The sequence below is a fragment of the Delphinus delphis genome, chromosome 6 (assembly GCF_949987515.2).
Source record: "Delphinus delphis chromosome 6, mDelDel1.2, whole genome shotgun sequence".
NCBI classification, from domain to species: Eukaryota; Metazoa; Chordata; class Mammalia; order Artiodactyla; family Delphinidae; genus Delphinus; species Delphinus delphis.
This window is the reverse complement of record NC_082688.1, coordinates 58,867,270-58,880,013: the sequence shown is the minus strand read 5'-3', so window position 1 is coordinate 58,880,013 and position 12,744 is coordinate 58,867,270. Positions and strand designations below refer to the sequence as shown.

The 12,744-nt window shown below is 35.4% G+C and overlaps 1 protein-coding gene and 1 pseudogene across 6 annotated transcripts in view; one reads left to right on the top strand and one right to left on the bottom strand.

Moving 5' to 3' along the window:
• The window catches only part of PTPRD (protein tyrosine phosphatase receptor type D), a 2,140,681-nt gene that overhangs the window by 1,395,977 nt on the left and 731,960 nt on the right, over nucleotides 1–12,744 (top strand). The window lies entirely within an intron of this gene.
• On the bottom strand, nucleotides 3,849–5,412 carry LOC132427348 (nucleosome assembly protein 1-like 1 pseudogene; annotated as a pseudogene).

Here is a 12,744-nt window from a genome sequence, read left to right as displayed (position 1 = left end):
AAACCAGTTTTTCCCAAGTCCTTAGCCACCATGCCAGGAATCAAAATATAATGCCTGTTTTTGCAAATCAGAAAGCATTTTGCTCATGCATAGGAATCAGCTACTGGTCCTATCCAGCTCATTGTTGCCCTGTATGTATGCAAATCAAGTGTTGCCTTACATTCCAATGTTTCAAGAGAAGGGAAAAATCTGTATTATGATGTGAAAACCTCTCATTTTCAAATGTGAGTGAATTAATTCAAGTTGATTAATAATATTTTCAGCAATGTGAGATGCAACAGAGAAACCGTAGAGGATAAGTAAAGAACAGTACCTTTGACATTTAGGAGCTCATTGGTGTCATGCCCTCCTATACTCAATTATGGCCCTGTTCACAAAGCTTCCATAACATTTTATATACCCCCCTCCCATAATGTGTCATATTGGCTCATGAGTTTATGGGGTTTTTTTGCCCAATTTAGATAAAATATATTTACTGTCCTAGAGGCAATTAAACTGAAACCTTTGGGATTAATCCTCCGTACCAAACAGACAATATTTGTCTCATCTGACAAATATAATCCATATGTTATATATAGTTTTTTGTACGTTAATATCTAATCTTACAGAATTATAAAAAGTGTCATGGTACACAAAAATTTTTAGTCAATGTTGAAAGTCGTCTTCAGAAATAATTTTCAACACTTTGATTTTAACTATAATGTCACATTCCACAGTTCATGTGGTTCACAGTTGTCTCTTGGGGAGTTGTTGAAGTTTTTTTTGTTTGTTTTTCTCCTATTATTGCTGCTGTGTATTATTTTCAGAAGGAATTTAGATGCCATCTTGGATCCTTAAGAATATGTTTTTAATTAAAATATAATTGTGATATAACAGTATATTAGTTTTAGGTATATAACATAATGATTTGATATAGATATATATATATATTTATATATAATGAAACAATAATAAATCTAGTTAACATCCATCACCACAGGGAGTTTTAAAGTCATCCCCAGCTGGAGGCCACGTGTAAGAGGATCTCAGAACCTTCTGGGTATCTGCAGTAGAAGTGTTCTTCACCACAAAAAGACCCAGGAGACTTCCTTGGGCCTTGCCTGTGACCAGATATATTTATTACTATACCACACGTATGTTGATCTTATAGATCAGTTTGGGAAAAATTGACATCTTACAAATAGAAATACATTTGATTTTTGTACTTTGATCTTGTATTTTGCAAGTTTGAACTTAGTTCAAGCAGTTGTCTTATTTCTTTTTAAAGATTTCTGCAGTCTTTCTATGTGTTGTCTGTGAATAAAGACCATTTTATCTTTTCCTTTCTGTTCTATTAGCTGTAGTTTTGGTTTCTTCGTTTTTTAAATACCATACATTAGCAATGATATTCCTTCCTATTCCAGTTTGCAGGGTTTTTGTGGATTTTTTTGTTTTTGTTTTTTACCATGAATGAATGCAACCACCATTCCCAGGTTGACTTCCAAATGAACCTGCCTCGTGTTCTTGAGATAATCCCCATTTGATCTTGATGTCTTATCACAATGTATAAAACATTGCTGGATTTGATTTGCTTTTGTTTTGTTGAGGGTTTTTGCACCTACGGATCATAAGGGATATTGCTTTATAATTTTCTTTTCCTGTGATGTCTTTGTCTGATTTTGGTGTCAGCATGATGCTAGCCTCATAAAATAAGTTAGGAAGAATTCCCTTCTCTTCTGCATTTTGGAAGAATTTGTGTGGAATTTTTTGATGTTATTGTTGTTAAATGTTTAATTGAATTTACTAAGGTAGCAGTCTGCACCTGGAGTTTTCTTAGTTTGAAGTCTTTAACTTCTATTTCTTTAACTGACATCAAACTATTCAGATCATTTATTTCTTTTGGAATGATGGTTGGTGCTTTGTCTCTTTAAAAGAATTAGTCCGTCTCATCTAAGTTGTTGAATTTATGGTCATTAAATTGAGCTTAATATTCTCTTATTATTTTTTTAATGTCCGTAGGATCTGGGATAATGACTACCTTTACATTCTTGATTTTCTGTATTCTTTCTGTTTTTCTCTTTGGTCAGTCTGGTTAGAGGTTTATCAATTTTACTGATCTTTTTATAGAACTAGCTTTTGGTTTTATTGATTTCTGTATTGTTTACCTGTTTTCCACATTATTTCTGCTCTTATCTTTATTATTTCCTTTTGCTTGCTTTTCTCTTTCCAGTTTGTAAGATGGAAGATAAGATTAGATAATTGATTTGAATCTTTCTCTCTTCTAATATAAGAATTTAATTATATAAATTTCCTTCTACATATTTCTTTAACTACACCCAACAAATTTTGATTTGTTGCGTTCTCAATTTTATTCAATTCAAAATGCTTCTAATTTCCCTTATGACTTCTATTTCATCCATGGGTTCACTTGGAAATGTGTGGCTTAATTTCCAAATACTGGGGAATTTTCTAGATTAAAAAATATATATATTGATTTCTACATTAGTATATTATAGAAAGAAAACATTCTTTACATAATTTCTATTCTTTTACATTTTTGAGGCTCGTTTTATTGCCCAAGATAGAGTCAATCGTGGTTAAAATTTCTTGTGCACTTGAAAATAATAAGTATTCTGTGGTTATTGGTGGAGTGTTCTATAAATAACAATTTATAGGTCAAGTTGTTTAATAGTGTTTTTCATATCTCCTGTATACTTGATGATTTCTGTCTCCTTGTTCTATCAATTGTTGAGCAAAGAGTGTTGAAGTCTCCAACTATAATTGCGGATTTATCTAATTCTCCTTTTACTTCTATTAGTTTTTGCCTCATGTATTTTGAAGCTCTATTAGATGCTTACACATTTAGTATTGTTATATTTTCTTGGTAGTTTGACCCATTTATCACTATGTAATGTCTCTCTTTACAGTGTTTTGAAACCTACTTTGTCTGATATTAAAACTAGCCACTTTCTTTTGGGTGTTTGAAGGATATATCTTTTTCTGCACTTTTAATCTAGCTATGTCCTTATATTTAAAGTAAGTTTCTTTTCAGTAGCATATAGTACAGTCCTATTTTTTAATCCAGTCTAAAAATGTCTATATTTTAATTGGTGTGTTTAGAGCACTTATATTTGATGGAATTATTGATATGGTTAGTGAGCGTAATAATTTTTAATTTGTCTCTGTAAATTCTAAATTATTAACCATATGTATATTTGAAGCACATTGCACATAATATGAACTTGATAAGTTTATTAAGTTTATATTTCTTTCAGATCCATTCTTTTTCACTCTACTGTTGACTTGTTCTAAATATAGTATCTCCAGTAATTTTTTTTCATATAAGTTATAAGTGAATAGAATAGCTATTACACTTATTTTTTTTTTCTGAAAGTACTAGGTTTTATTCACCTCCCTGTGGTAACCAATAACCATACTATTAGTTAATAAGATTTCTTTGTAGTAACTGTCACCTGAAATACAAAAATCCATTAACAATCTAAGTTATCAGGTGTGGTCTTACTGGAAATTCTTAACCATATACTTGTCTTGACAAGTGTTGTTTTTTAAATGATGAATTGTCTTAGTATAAGTCACTGTATTTCTGTAACAAAGTAATGAAAGGCACAGCTAGTGCAAGCGAACTTAAACCCATTCAACTACCCGCTGAAAAAATACTTCGGTTCTTCAGGAAAAAAAATTAGCAAGACAAAAAATCTGGTTCATTTCACAGTTCTGTTCATTTTCATAACTGTAATCTAATAGTTACAAGATAAAAATACTCCACGAAGAACCAAATATGTAGCAATGAACAAACATGCGTGAGAGAATTTGTGCATTCAATGTATCTGGCAGAAAAACTAGTTAAAATGTTAAGTAGAACAAATTTGGTCTTTAAAATATCAGTTCCTTTCCTTTAAAAAAAAGCTTGAGTCTACCGAGAAAATACAAAAACATAAGGCTATAAGTAAATAATACCTGTGTTTAGGCTATTACAGTGCAGGTTATCCTCAAGGCCACATACATCCTGCTTCACTGCTGCTGGCACTCTGCTGGGTTTTGATCCTTCTTTGGGTCATAGTCTGGATCATTTTCCTCATCTCCTTCTTCTTCCCCTTCCTCATCCACTTCTTCATCTTCTTCATCATAATCATCATCATCGTCGTCAATAGCTTCTCCAGTAAAGTGTAACACTGATCTTGGGATTATGCGCTCACGTAAAAAGTGACCAATTTCAAAGTCCGCAGCAAGGATAGCTTCAGCAGCATCATCCAGATCTCCACTCTCAGGAACTTCAAGAGGGGCAAAAAAATTAAAGAAAGAGTCATTAGAAACTGTTTTGGTCACAGTACAAACTGTCCCACGTCCCTTGTGTTTCTGCTTCTTCTTAATGGTTTTCAAAGTGACATTCTTCCCTTTTTTCCAATCTATCTGGCACCCGGTACAACCCATAATTTCTGGTCCATCAAAAGAAAAAGGATCAGAATCATCTGGTTCTGACCTCATCCTTTATGTCTTTGTCAACACTTCATTTGTGAAGTATTCATTGGGTTCAAAGTGAAATTCTAAGACAAAACTCATAGGCTGACCAGCATCTGAGAACTTCACTTTAATATCTTTCAAGTGCTTCAGAATAGGTTCATCATGTTCCTGAACCATATCACTGAGCACATCAACATTCTTAAAAACGGTCAGCCAAAATTCAGGAATTCCTTTGGGGTCTTCTTTTTCTTCATCCTTTTTCTCATCTTCAATCTTGGCCTTTTCTTTTAGCTCCTCTGAATTTCATCTTCCTCATCTGGTTTCCATTCACATTCTTCTTCTGTAGGTTCATAAATGGCATTAATGATCTCAAATCACTTATCAAATAGAGGTTGATAGAGAACAGCATACTTTCTTTCAATATCATGAACTTCCTCATAGAACTTGGCTTCTATCTGTGCACATTTAGCTTGAAGGTTTTTGAGAGCATTCACGCGTCTTTTACTACCCGAGGCAAGCTTTCAGTGTATCCTGTTGGTGTTTCTACCAGACCATCAAGTCTTTCTTGAAGGGCTGCAAGAATCTGAGGATTTTGCATCATCTGAACAGTCAGCTGACGCGCTTTGATTTTTGTTTCTTCACCAGTTTCTTCTTCTTCAACTTCTTCAACATCATCCAAATCTTGATCAAGTTCAGACTGTTCTTTGTTGTCGATGTCTGCCATGTTGTATGAACGCCAAATATCGGTTGCTAGCACAGGGAGCCAGGCGGCCGGAGCTGCACAGGCAGTGACTCAGGGCGGCGGCGGGAGGAGCAGAAGGCGATGCGGCGAGCAGGTGGCGCGAAAAAAGCTACACTTAATTTTTAAATCATATTTTATTATGAATGCATTTCTCATGTCTATACAGGGTAAAAGTAATATAGTAGCTGCTGAGTATATCAATCAGTGAATATTCGATTACTTATTCATCTTCCTATTACATGTTTTACTTTTAATAATAATAGTATGAGTCTGTTGAAGCAAGAAGGAAAAAAGGAATAAATTGATAAATGCCTTGATGCAAAAATCAGTAGCAGCATATGGTCATGAATAAGGTATCACCATTTCAATATCTGTGTCTGTTTTAGTTCCCAGCAGTATTACCTTAGAGAAGACCTTTGCCCTGCAATAGACAATACCATTGGTGTTTGAAAAAGGTGCATTATTTCTGAGAAGCAGGAGAACATGATAATGGTTTAACTTTAGCATGTTTGTGACAATGGTGAGCCTAGTGTGTTTTTCTTTTTTTTTTTTTTTTTTTTTTTACCCAAAACACTATTAACCTTCCCCATGGCAAATAAAACTTTAATTTAAGAGCAAATGTTCTAAAGAATCATTACTTTCTAACTGGAGAATTCCAAAGGTGAGCTGAGAGAAAAGAAGGTTGCAGAGACACTCAATAACCCTTATGTAATCCTGGCAGATAGAAGGTGGCATTAGTTAGATAAGGGGGAAGAAAAAGAATATTTTAACTTAGGGTTTTCAGTGAATCTTATTCCCACACTTCACACAAAACCCAACTGATTTTTAAGCGTGATGGTAAATGATACCTAGACTAATCCTGAAAGTAAGCAACATCCCATTTGTCCCAAGCCTGAAAGAAAGCTCAGTTTTCCAATGGATCATAAATTATTCCACTGACTTGTTTTGTTAGGTTTTGTTTAGTTTTCTTATGACTGGGAATTTGTACAAGTTTAGTATTTGTCACATGCAGGTGTATATCTGTGTCATTCTCCATGACTATTCATTTAATTATTCATTCCACAGATATTTATTAAGTATGTTAGGCACTGTTATAGATGCTGAATAGGACTATTACCATAAAGAGCAGTTTTGAGAGTAGACTCTGGAGATAAGAACCATTTTTAATCTTGGTAGGACAAATGAGCATATTGAAGCTACCAAGAAGCCTTCTGAAGTCTTAGAAATAATATGCAAGACTAACAATGTATTTTTTTAATGGATAAAGTTTTAATAAGACTTAATTAGATTGTGATTGTAGTCTATCAGAAATGTAGAACTCCAGAAAAATATGCTGATATTAATAAGAAAAAAAATTGAAATTCTCAGTATTGTCAATGGGATAAGATATCAAAAACACATAAAGTACTATTTCAAGTATGCAGTGACTCAACTTGGAAGGATGCAATTTGAAATTAGTGATGTTTTGAGTAAGGATATGGTCTTTGTTCAAGAGCCATCATTACTATTACCCCACTTAAGAAGATGGAAATGTTTTTTGAGTTTATATAAAAGTGCCAGGCTGCTAACTATTATTGTTCTATGTGAAGCTACTGCCCCTCTACCAAAACACAGGCTTATAAAAATCACAATGACAGCCACTTCAACCTAAGTAACATTGTCATCTATCTTCACTTCTCACTCTAGGGTTGTACTAGACTGACTACAAGTGTGTAATATTTGAGAAGCCATTACCCATGTGGTCCAGTCACAGAATGATGCTCCAGTTAAAGACACAGAGCTCACTGTTGAAAAACAATTCAAAATAAACTTTTCTCTTACACACAGCATCACTACTTTATTTCCTTTCTACTTTTCTCACATATTATATTATATTATATTATACTATATTACATATTATAGATATTCCCTCATTTCTCACTTTGAAACTTACAGAAAACTATTTTCTCCAGCCCTGGCAAACATGTCCATCTTATCCTCCTGCCTTGCCCCTTTTCTAATTAAATCTCATTATAAAATCTCCAAATCATCTGTCAGGCAAGTTGGGGAAAGAAAATCTAAGTGGGAAAAGCAAGATTCCATTTAGAATAAGATGAGTAGAAAAGTTAGGAATCTTAATTTTGGTTTTGCTACATGGGATTTCAGGCCTTTGCATACTAAGACTTAGTAGAGTCTTAATCTTACAGGAGTGTCATGGGACATTTATTCCAACTCACAAATGAGAAACTTTTGTCATAAAGTTTAAATGATCTTCCCCTGATTAAATCGTAATATTCAAGGTGCATCTGGGAAGCCATTGTCCCAGCAGTGTACTCATTTTCTGAACACTGCACCCACCATTGTCTACAGAAGAAGTCAGCAAACTTTGGCTCTTGGGCCAAATCTGGCCCACTGCCTGTTTCTGTCAATAAAGTTTTATTGGAACACAGCCACACTCATTTGTTTACCTGTTGCCTGTGACTGTTTGCACAGTACAACAGCAGAGTAGAGTAGTTGCAACAGAATCTATATGGTTCACAAAGTCAAAATAATTAATGAACAGACCATTTACAGAAGGCCCCTTTTCAAAAGTAGGCTATTTGTTAATTAGTGTGAGGTCCTTCAAGATAGGAATACCCCTCACGCACACCACCACCCCTGACATATGAACACAGTCATATTACAGGATTCTGTCAACTCCCCTGGTAAGTCACAAATGATCTGAGAAAGGCCTGCCGTTTCCTAGGAGGTAAGGTATAGAAGTGGTATTAAATGAAAACTCCCTGAGGTCCCTTAAAATCGCTCACATTTATTTACTGTTTATCCATTTCCTGGCACTGTTCTAAATATTTCATAGTATTAACTAATTTAATATTCACACCAAACCTATCATCTATTATTAACCTTTACAGTTTAGGAAACTGATTAAGGAACTTAAGGCAATACCGCTGTGAAGTGGAAGTCAGGTTTCAAATACAGACACTGTCTCCAAAGCCCACAGGCTTAACTTCTAAATGAGTTTGTCTCCCATAAAGAGTTTTTAAAAAATTAAAAAGTAAAAAAATAAAATAAAAACCACCTTTATTTATTTTTTTTGCAAACGCAGTGAACCCAGCAAAGGTGCGTTTGGATAGCCAAGGTTGGTTTGGGGTAATCTGTGATAATGTTTGTAAAGTTCTTTTAAAGCATTTGTTCAACAAATATTTGTTGACCACCTACTGCATGACAGACCCCACTTTATTAAGTGAAGGCAGTCCCTTCCTTGACAACACTTACAATTTAGCAAGAATTTCCTTTCTAGAACTTTCAGGCAAAGAGTAAGGGCACAAGCATCAGGACTCAAGGGCTCTAGTGGGAATGAGGTTATTATGTTCTTTTTGACGTCAGATGATTATGTTGAATGAAGAGCAGGCATATTGGTGAGATGAAAGGAATATGGACTTTAGAGCCAGAAAGTAATGAATTTCAATTTCAAACTTGAGTTTAGAGAAGTTACTTCAAACTCCCTGAGTCTCAATTTTCTTATTTTTATAATTTATAATATAAAACTTCCCAGAGTTTTTTGTAAGGATTACATAAGATCATATACGTGATGAGCTCTGATGTAATGTCAGCATCTTAGCTGGCACTCAATTAAAATTCTCTCATACTTTCCTTGAAAAGTTTTATCTATAATTTCTCATATTTCAGTGCTGGCTCTGAGTTCTTCCTCCTTGAAATACCATGCACATTTCCTTATGGGAAAACATTTCCCACCAGGCATGCAGGGTTAGAATAGCTGCTGCATTTAGGAACATATCACAGTGATCCTTGTTCTTGTATTTATCTATGGATTTATATGTGTGTCTGTATATCTACAGATCATTGAAAAATCATCAAACATGGATTATGTGTATATCTATACATTTATTATTTATGATTTATCTTTTCCTTTAGGTACATTCTAACTGTTATATTACCAACTCTTCAGGGTCAAGGACCTGAAGTCTGCTTTGGTAATTAATTAGGGCACTTTGTAAATATTTTGCACATTTGTCATAATGAAATATTTTAGGCTCTTTCAATTGAAAGGGACAGAGACTCACTAAGTTCACCTTAAATAATGGATATTTATTAGAAGACTACAGTGGAGAAATACCACAGAAATCCAGGAGCAGCTGCATAGCCAACTCAGAGATAATGGAAGTCAGGGTTTTTTGTTTTTGTTTTTGTTTTTCTTTTGCTTTTTCAGAAATTTGCAGCTCTGATACGAGTAGGGGAAAAAATGAGTTTATCTTTCTCTCTGTATATCACTTCAGCCACAATGACTGTGTTTTATTATTTCTCTTCTCTCCTATGTCATAGTGTCTTTGTTTTTGTTTTTTGCGGTACGCGGGCCTCTCACTCTTGTGGCCTCTGCCGTTGTGGAGCACAGGCTCCGGACGCGCAGGCTCAGCGGCCATGGCTCGCGGGCCCAGCTGCTCCGCGGCATGTGGGATCTTCCCGGACAGGGGCACGAACCCGTGTCCCCTGCATCGGCAGGCGGACTCTCAACCACTGCGCCACCAGGGAAGCCCTGTCATAGTGTCTTTATTTGGAGCTTCTGCTGCCCTGTAGTTCCTGTGTACTATCTTTCCTCAATCTCTTTTTGTTTCTGCTTTCCACCGTCAGTTTTCCCCCCCATTGGTTCAAATTCCCCAGAGAAAGTATGTGAGTGACCTAACCAATCATCCTTGTCCATATTGGACAAAGCTTTTGCTCAAAGCCACACCAGGTGCTGTTATTCAGCTCACAAATTGTCAACCTTGGGCTAGGCGCTCATCCTTAGTCATTTCAGCTGTTGGCATGGGGGTAGGGTCCTGATATACAGAATTTGGACACTTATATTTTCTAAAAACAGACTAAGGCCACATCCATAGCTGGGGGTAGGGAGTGAGGACAGGAGGACTGACACTTAACTACAGGATACTCTTGGAAAGGCATTTAAGGATTTAGTATGCATTCTGGGTCTTATAATAGTTTATACAGGTCATAATAATCCAGTGGGAGAGATAAAGGCAAATCGTTAGAGAGAGTGGCATATGAGACAGAAATCAGTCTTTAGGCTCCTAGGTTTCTTGAGAGAAGCAACTTTTTTCTTTCTCTAGTAACTAGCTTGAGATGATCAATATGTTTGTTGAATGTGTAATGAGCAGTATGAATTCTGGACTAAACTGAACATTTCCATGTTAAAACCACCATCATATGACGTTTCCATTCTCTAGTATTCTCAATGGATGGTATGAGCCAGCAAGAAGTTCAATATTCCATGCCCATAGATTTAGAATATTTCTGTCTTTGAGACTTCTTAAGTGGAGAGTTTGTGTGGAGGCCACAGTTCAGTTCACTTGATGCCATTCTGGAAGTGATCCTAATTTAAAAAGAAAACTAATGTCCCAGTTATGTCAGTCAGTTAATCTTTAATAGCATCACCTTGACAATGTATTCAATTTCATTTTTTTTTGGCATTAAAACTATTTATTGAACTATTGTAATAGCCAAAATCTAGAAACCACCTACTCATCAGTAATGAACTGATGAGATATATTACAGTTTTACAGTCCAGAAACTCTGTAGCTGTGAAACAGAATGTGGTAAATTCAAACATGCGTATATGAAGAGATCTCTAAGATATATTGTTATGTAAACAAAAATTAAAGGTACATATTTAATATTGTTTGAAGGCTATATACACACACGCATTTACACACACCAACACATAGCTGCATATGCAAAGGAAATTTCCGTAAGGACATAAAATATCCGTTAATAGTGGTTAAATCTGAGGAGGGGAGCCGAGTTCAAAGGTGGGACCATAGCATAGTTTTAATAGATAACATTTTGGACATTTTTTAAAAAATTTTTTGAATTTTACTTTATTTTTTTAAATATCAGGTTCTTATTAGTCATCCGTTTTATACACATCAGTGTATACATGTCAATCCCAATTGCCCAATTCATCCCACTGCCACCACCACCCCCCTGCCCCTCTCCCTCCTTGGTATCCATACATTTGTTCTCTACATCTGTGTCTCAATTTCTGCCCTGCAAACCGGTTCATCTGTACCATTTTTCTAGGTTCCACATATATGCTTTAATATACGATATTTGTTTTTCTCTTTCTGACTCACTTCACTCTGTATGACAGTCTCTAGATTCATCCACATCTCTACAAATGACCCAATTGTGTTCCTTTTATGGCTGAGTAATATTCCATTGTATATATGTACCACAGCTTCTTTATCCATTCGTCTGTCAATGGGCATTTAGATGGCTTCCATGACCTGGCTATTGTAATTAGTGCTGCAATGAACACTGGGGTGCATGTGTCTTTTTGAATTATGGTTTTCTCTGGGAATATGCCTAGTAGTGGGATTGCTGAGTCATCTGATAATTTTATTTTTAGATTTTTAAGGAACCTGCATACTGCTCTCCACAGTGGCTGTATCAATTTACATTCCCACCAACAGTGCAAGAGGGTTCCCTTTTCTCCACACCCTCTCCAGCATTTGTTTTTTGTAGATTTTCTGATGATACCCATTCTAACTGGTGTGAGTTGATACCTCATTGTAGTTTTCATTTGCATTTCTCTAATAATTAGTGATGTTGAGCAGCTTTTCATGTGCCTCTTGGCCATCTATATGTCCTCTTTGGAGAAATGTCTACTTAGGTCTTCTGCCCATTTTTGGATTGGGTTCTTTGTTTTTTTTTAATATCAAGCTGCATGAGCTGTTTATATATTTTGGAGATTAATCCTTTGTTGATTTGTTTGCAAATATTTTCTCCCATTCTGAGGGTTGTCTTTTTGTATTGTTTGTAGTTTCCTTTGCTGTGCAAAAGCTTTTAAGTTTCATTAGGTCCCATTTGTTTATTTTTGTTTTTATTTCCGTTACTCTAGGAGGTGGATCAAAAAAGATCCTGCTGTGATTTATGTAAAAGAGTGTTCTTCCTATGTTTTCCTCTAAGAGTTTTATAGTGTCTGGCCTTACATTTAGGTCTCTAATCCATTTTGAGTTTATTTTTGTGTATGGTGTTAGGGAGTGTTCTAATTTCATTCTTTTACATGTAGCTATCCAGTTTTCCCAGCACCACTTACTGAAGAGACTGACTTTTCTCCATTGTAGATCCTTGCCTCCTTTGCCATAGATTAGTTGACCAGAGGAGTGTGGGTTTATCTCTGGGCTTTCTATCCTGTTCCATTGATCTATGTTTACATTTTTGTGCCAGTGCCATATTCTCTTGATTGCTGTAGCTTTGTAGCATAGTCTGAAGTCAGGGAGTCTGGTTCGTCCAGATCCGTTTTTTTTTTCCCTCAAGACTGCTTTGGCTATTCAGGGTCTTTTGTGTCTCCATACAAATTTTTAGATTTTTTGTTCTAATGCTGTAAAAAAGGCCATTGGTAATTTGATAGGGATTGTATTGAATCTGTAGATTCCTTTGGGTAGTATAGTCATTTTCACAATATTGAATCTTCCAATCCAAGAACATGGTATATCTCTCCATCTGTTGATATCACCTTTAATTAGGTTTAACAGTGTCTTATA